General features: G+C 49.5%; 1 pseudogene; it reads right to left on the bottom strand.

Annotated features, from left to right (window-relative positions):
• Positions 1-250: 250 nt before the first annotated feature.
• On the bottom strand, positions 251-417 carry LOC144116717 (U2 spliceosomal RNA; annotated as a pseudogene).
• Between the last annotated feature and the right edge of the window lie 7,472 nt (positions 418-7,889).

Here is a 7,889-nt window from a genome sequence, read left to right as displayed (position 1 = left end):
TAATAATAATTGATTTTTGAGGTAAGGAAATGAAGCAGCATCTGTCTCATATATCGGCGGACACCTGAACTGCGCCGTAAGAGAAAGGAGAAAGGAGGAAGTGAAAGAAGAAGTAAGAAAGAGGTGCCGTAGTGGAGAGCTCCAGAATAATTTCGACCACCTGGGAATCTTTAACGTGCACTGACATCGCACTAAACACGGGCGCCTTAGCGTTTTTCTTGAAAGTGAAAGAAAAGACGTGCGTTCTATAATGTCCCAGGCCGATCCCGGAGGCACTGCAGTACCAGGCCAACCTGAGCCGGAGGTGAAGTAAGCTTCAAGCACTCCGCCACATTTCCAAAAATAAGTCTAATATCTTGGGTCCACATGGGACCCGTAGCAAATATTAAAGCCTCGGCTGAAAGGCGAAGGCATGAGGTATCATCGACTTTAATGTGCGTCTTCTGTGTAGTGTAAATTCATCTGTATAGTCATGTAAAATCAGATAACCGCTCGCAGGTATCGTCGACTTCTTTAGCCTGCGACTTCTTTACCCTGGGTCTAGGCGGCGAGCACTGGTTTTTATTCAGGAAGAGCGAATCACGAAGGTAGTCACGTAATACAACTGGCGCGCGCGAGCGGTTGGAGCAGTGGTCGGCGCAGTGGCGGAACGAGTGGTAGCAGGTGCAGCGAGTCACGTCGCAAGACATCAAAGCCCCAATTGTGGGGAGCTTCCAGTTAGAGCTCAAAGGCTAGCCTCATTTGACCGTCAGCTTTGCATTGCGAGAAGTGGAACAAGACACAGGAATCTTGTGAAAACGCTTAAGCTTAGCCTTCGGAGTAGACGCGACAGCCCCTTCTCCTACTTTTGCATCTTTTTGCTCCTTTCTTTTCTAATTTCTCACCGATTACCAATCCACTAAGGCCACACCGTTCACTTCATCGACTTCAATCTCAAAAAACGATCACGTTGCCGATTAAAATTGACAATTATCGAGAACCAATCACTATCTAGGTTAAAGTTCACGCAATAATACGTACCTACTTACTCTCGCGCATACATACTATTTGTTTCTATGCAATGAAATACCATAACAGCGCCTTTTAATTCCGCGCATATTGTAACGCCTAATTATCATTAGAATTTACATAATTACTATAACATCAGCTCACATCACAAATGCACATTACTTTCATGCACACTACAACGTGCTCACCAGGTGCTCCTCTAACTCGCTTGATCCAACAACCTTTCGTAGCTCATGCGTTGCTTATCTGCCTGGCACCCATAAGTGGTAGTTCCGAACTCCAACAAGGCTACTTTTCCTATACCCTTTTTCGGTAATTCTGGGATTTTTTTCGACTCATAAGGACCAACGGCCGACGCTGGGTTTACGCTATTGTGTAAAATATCCTTCCAAGCTATCAACGAAGACGAGCAGGTCAAATTTGCGAAATTAAAACCGCCCCTCTCCCGTGGTTGTCCATCGAATGCAAGAGCATTAAGTTCGGTTCCGCCCGCCCAAAAAAAAATTATAGATCTCTGCTGTAACCCGCATTGGAGGAATGCGAAAGCATGCAGGCATCCTCGCCCCTCTTTACTTCTCTTCCTTCAATTGCCCATTTTGAGTTTTCGAACTTAGCGCCCCACTTCATTTTCAAATTTTGCGTCACGCTTGCCTGCGGCCACACTTCCGGTGTTTTCAAATTTGTCGCCACTGCTTCTCCGGCCTCGCCCACTTTTTAGACATTTTTGGATCTAATAAATAATTAGCCCACCTAACCCCCTTATCACGCGTACGAGAACTTTTTATGCTCTATTCGATGGTACCATTCATTTTCGCATGAACACATTCGTACGGACGTAATCATGCGGAAAGCTCGTTATAACACCAAACCGCAAACAGCCATACCCTACCGCGGTGGCAGGGTTTCGATGAAGGCGAAACGCAAAGGCGCCCGTGTGCTATGCGATGTCAGTGCACGTTTAAGATCCCCAGGTGGTTGAAATTATTGCGGAGCCCTCAACTTCGGCACACCTTTCTTCCTTTCTTCTTTCACTCCCCCTTTATCTCTTAGCTCACGGCGCGGTTCAGGTGTCAGCCGATATGTAAGACGAATACTGCGCCATTTCCTTTCCCAAAAAACAAATTTTACAATTTTCATACAATTCTTTCGCATTAAAAAAAATTGGCAGTGGCTCAGCTCCACTATGGCAGGATATACATAGAAGGAGGTACATTTCCCTTGCTGAGATTGTAATTGGCACTCTATGTTTAGCAATTAGAGACATGTCCGCTTGAAATGTCCAGGTTGCAAATGCACTTTCGGAAACTCGAATGGTGTGATCAGTCACACGACGGGCCTTCACATCCTCTTCGGTTGGTTCCCGTTGACTGGCGCCTTCCATAGGCTCCATCTCGGCGGCTATGCGGCTTCTATTATGCTCGGCAGTCTGGTGCCTCTGTTTGGCAATGCGTTCCTCTCTCCCTTCAGGCGTCTCGGCTGCTCTCTTCGCTTTCTGACGCTCATTCTCTCTTTGTTGAGTAGCCAACTGCCAGGCAACAACCTCAGGATCGCAAGAGTTAATGTTCTCTTGCCTATACCGCCGTCTTGCAGCGGGTGGACTCTCCTTCTGTGCATCCATATCAAGTGTTGCGATACAGCCGCCGATTACATCGCCTTTTATACGTAATGCTGCGCATGCGACGACGCGCGGTTCGGGTGATGTACGCGGTGTGACGTCATGCCAGATGGCGCCGCGGTCGCGCAAAGCACAGTAATTGGGCCAGATTACGTAACTGTCAATTAGAAAAGCTGTCAAGAAACTTGCCACAAAGGTGTCAGTAAGCCTCGCTCCTACTGGCCGGTCGTGGCCGGCGGCCATTTTGCTTTTTTGCGTCATAGGTGGCTGCAGATTACGTCACGGATGTTGCAGAAGTGGTGTCGTTGAACACTTAATTGCGCAGCCGCTAAATTACAGTTTTTTGTCACTGTTTCGAGGCCGTTAACTTGACTATTGCATTTGTGACAGAATATGGTGGTGGTGTACGCGGCGATACGACTGAGGCGGCTGCGCTGGCGTGAGCAACGGCAAAGGAGAGCGCACGAAGACGCGTTTGACTTGCCGGACGAGCTGTTTCGACGCCTTTTGCGACTGGAGAAGTAGATTGTGGAGTGGCTTACGACGAACTCGCCGATGAAGTGGGAGGTTTTCGTACGAGCGTGCTGTCGGTGCGGCGGCACGTGCTGTGTGCACTGCGGTTATTTGCTACCGGCGGCTTTCAAGCTGCCGTTGGTAATGAGGCGTATGTTTGCATCGCACAACCGGCGGTTAGCAAATACGTGCAGCGGGTGCTGGAGGAAATTTTTAAAGTTAGTTGTTTAAAGTTGTCACCTCACTGACACACAGCTACATATAAATAAGACACGCTAATGCTGGCAAAGCACTTTATTTTTCCCAGCAAATGGCACTTCGTGGTCTTCTTTTGTTTCTCAGGGGGAAAGAAACACAGAACCACTCATTACATACTGCAACACCTTACCTTTTGGCATTTTTATCTTCGATAGAAAGAGGCGAACAACACAGACTAATAATAATAATAATTGGTTTTGGGGGAAAGGAAATGGCGCAGTATCTGTCTCATATATCGTTGGACACCTGAACCGCGCCGTAAGGGAAGGGATAAAGGAGGGAGTGAAAGATGAAAGGAAGAAGAGGTGCCGTAGTGGAGGGCTCCGGAATAATTTCGACCACCTGGGGATCTTTAACGTGCACTGACATCGCACAGCACACGGGCGTCTTAGCGTTTTCCTCCATAAAAACGCAGCCGCCGCGGTCGGGTTCGAACCCGGGAACTCCGGATCAGTAGTCGAGAGCCCTAACCACTGAGCCACCGCGGCGGGTTACAACACAGACTTCAACAAGCTGTCTTCGTCGATTTTGTTCCTTGCGCTCTTTGCAAGTTCGCTCGGCAGGCACGTAGCCTTCAGTGCATTCGTTCACGTTTTTCTGCGCACTTGGTTGCACGCACAGTAGTTCGATTCTAGACGCCGCGCAAAAAACAATAACACGGCGTGAAACAGCTGCTTTCGTGCTATGCGGCCTCTTTATTGCCGTCAGCACACCCCTGCGCACCGAATGTTACCCACCAGCCAATTATTAGCACAACTTCAAACGCTTTTTGTTTTGCTCAATATTTTTGAACTTTAAACGCAATGTTTTGGCAAAATAAAATGTTCGTTATTTTCATCGTTGCTCACTTCTTATTTTTTTTTACAAAAAAATAAGCAGATGGTCCCTCGAATGCTCTCGAGGCGCCGCCCTGCTGTAATTGGCTGATTCCTCGTTGCGTCACGTGGTGACGTCTCATTTTGACATCACTGTAAATAACTTGTGACAGAATTTGTAACAGTTGCGTAATCTGGCCCATTGTCTCACATATGTCGGTGGAGACCCGAACCGCGCCTTAAAGAGAGAGATAAAGGAGGGAGCGAAAGAAGAGAGAAAACTGAAAATTAAAAGTTGCATTTTGAGGAAAAGCACGGTGCAACCACTCCCCCTCCCCGGTTGGTTTAGTAACGGCGCATGCGCACAAATGGCGTCTCGCCTGTACCGCGAAATGCACGACTGGTAACCTACTGCAGGTCCCACTACAAAAGTAATGTGGATTAGCTCAGCTAATCAAGGATATACAAAGCGAAAGATGTCGGCGTTCACTGTGTTCATTGGCGTTGGCGTTGACAATGTTCTAGACGGCGATGACTTTGAGCAAAGGAAGGGCGCGTAACTGGCTCCCTGGATATGCGGACGCCTCATACGTGCTTTGATATATGTGGCGGTGGTGAGAGAGATATATGGGTTGAAAGCATTAGCGCTGACAGCGTTGTGGCTGGCATGCAGCACTGCAGCAATAGGTAGGCCGCAGAGTTCATTTGGTGATCAATATCTCGCGATCAACCATTAACTGCATGCCACTTCCAAGAATAGCAGGGAGAGCGCACTGACTATCCAGTGTGCGGAACGCAATCAAAGCAGGCTTTTGCAGTTGGACATCAACGCCACGTACATGACAGCGTGGTTGAGGTCTCCACTGACCCACGGAGCCGGTTTTGCGCCTTTCCTTTCGTGAAAGTTCTCAACGTCAATGAACTCTATGAACGCCGTCGGCTCACTTGTTCTGTTTGGTTTCTGAGGGAAGAAAATGGCACAGTAACCGTATCACATGTCTATGTGGACACCCGAACCACGCCATAAAGGAAAGATTAAGAAGGGAGGGAAAGAAGAAAGAGAAACTGAAAATTGTAAGTTGGATTGTAATGAAAGGTGCGGCACTGCGCAGCGGCAGAACACATGTGGCTCCGTGCTCCTAGTGGCGCAAGCGCAGTAGTGACTTGGAAGCGAGAGAGAGAGAAATATCCGCGGCGGGGCGCGCGTTGTGTCGCTATGTGCCTCCTCGGAGCACCGCCACGGCGAAATCGCAAGTTCGCGGCCAGTAAACTTTTCGCTTTGAAATAAAAAGTGAAAATTGATTTGGGGGGAAGCAAATGGCGCAGTTCCTGTCTCACATAGCGGCGAACACCTTAACTGCACCGTAAATGAAGGAATAAAAGAGGGAGTGAAAGAAGAAACGACGAAACAGGTGACGTAGTGGAGGGCTCCTGTATAATTTCGACCACCTGGGGATCTTTGATGTGCACTGACATCGCACAGCACACGAGCGCCTTAGCGTTTCGCCGCCACAGAAACACGGCCGCCGCGGTGGGGTTCAAAACCAACACCGGCTTAGTAGCCGAGCGTCCTAACTATTGAGCCACCATGGCGGGTGCATTAAAGAAGTAAAATTTGTCTTCTGCACAAGGTTTATGTCACGGAGGAATGGTTTTTACAATGTGACAAAGGTGCCAAAGCCACCGAGCATGTGGAACTGATCCAGGTAGAAAACACTTAGGCGCTATCAAGGTCGTGCGGGCACCCAGGGGCCTGCGTGCCCGGATTCCTTTGTTATAATAACGTTTATTCTCTCTCAAACATATGCGCTACTCGCGCACGAACTGTAAAACTTCTATATGTCCGACCTGAAGACGGTATAATACAGCTCCGCCAAAGCCGGCTCGCTAAAACTCTGCGCACTACAGGCCTTCCTTGATAACAACCTTTGAGAGACTGATACGGTTCTTAAGCTCTGCCTAAATTTATCCGTATAGTCATGTAAAATCAGTCAACCACTCGCAGGTATCATCGACTTCTGTTACCTGCTTATAGCTTTTAATTGACCTTGTTTATGAGTGCAGCTCCAAAGTAACAACTAAACGAAACATATTCCCTAAAGGCGCAGGGTGCACATATGTGTACGCTACCTAAGCCTCCTCCCATTTTCGCACACAAGGCGAATCTCCACCTTTGAATACCGCGCTCCTACCATTTTGACCATCCTTGTCTAAAACCCCTGAATATTTAAGGTAGCGACACTCGCCTCCACTCCCGCGTTGTCCTCCTCTATTATGCTCTGCAGCCGGTAGATTTCACCTGAGGCTCCCAGCAATGATGACGTGCACCGGATGGCCTTGTGACCAGTTTTTGGCGATTTTTGTTGACTTCTGTTTGTGTGAATTGTGCGAAGGATTCGGAAAGGTGCTCCATGCCAATCGATACGAGATTTCGCTAGGTACGACTACTGGTTACCACTTTTCGGGACTTCAAGTGCCAACAGTTGGTGAACCGCGTTTGGCATAAGGCTAGGCCGAATGTCGGTGCCGCGCCGCTGGGACCCGCTCGCCATGCGGACCACCCAGAACGATCGCATCATGGAATACGCCGTAGAGGGCGAAGACATTACTCTGGAGCAGCTTGCCGAATGAGGACGGAGGACCGTTCTCAACCTGAAAGTACGCTACCGGCACCCCGGAGCGAAGAACGCCATTCATGGGAACGCAGACCCGACGAACGCGCCGGAGACGGCGGGGGAGGAGAACGGAACCACTGCCGGCGTTCTTCGTAACGAAGGAAAGTCCAAATTCGTTCTTCAGAAAAATCCACCTGCCCGACGCAGGCAGGCACCACTCCCACTTCTGCCATCAAACGAATATAGTCTTCGTCAGGCCGCGAGGCATGAACTTGCGCACCGTCGCGCCACGCAACAATCTCAGAGCTACCTGTGTAGCGTTCGACCTACCGCTTGAAGAGGAGGTGGATGAAGGCAGTCGTCGTGTTAGCACAGTTAACACATTTACCATTACACACCAAATAAGCTCGGTGCTTCGGTCTACAGCAACTTTAGACTGCTCAAGATGGGCGACAAAGTGTACGAAGTGACCTCGTACGTGTCAGCGCCGGACGACTCCACGAGAGGCGTAATTTATTATGCATACGATGACGGGACAGCCGATGAGGTCCGACAGGGATTCTTGAAGCCCAACCACGGAATTCCGGTAGTGGGTGCTCACCGCCTCGGACAATCAACGTCGATCCTGGTGACCTTCGCCTGCAAGAAAGCTCCAGAAACCATCTACTATTGGGAGAGTCCTTTCCGTGTACAGCCGTGCAGGGAGCAGGTCGAAGCCTGTTTCGACTGCAAACGAGTCGGTCATCGGGCGGACGTCTGCTACAACCCAGTACCCAACTGTGCTGCAGATGCGGCGAAGAACACCCTCCCTAAGCCGAGGGGGAAGCGCACATGTGCACGCTAAGTGCATTGTGTGCAAATGCGCCCACAACACCGGCAGCAGGAACTGCAAGCACCGCGTCGTAGACCGCCGCCCCAGGCACAACCGACAGCAAAAAAAGCAAAATGAAGAAACTGACCAGCAGTCCGGACACAAGTCGCTTTCCAGAGACAAGGCCGGCAACTGATTGTCGAGCCACCGTCAGGGCAGCAATTTCCGTGACTGATCTACCTCCTTCCCAGCGC

This window comes from Amblyomma americanum, chromosome 1, assembly GCF_052857255.1.
Source record: "Amblyomma americanum isolate KBUSLIRL-KWMA chromosome 1, ASM5285725v1, whole genome shotgun sequence".
Lineage (NCBI taxonomy): Eukaryota > Metazoa > Arthropoda > Arachnida > Ixodida > Ixodidae > Amblyomma > Amblyomma americanum.
This window is presented reverse-complemented; position numbering and strand designations above follow the sequence as displayed.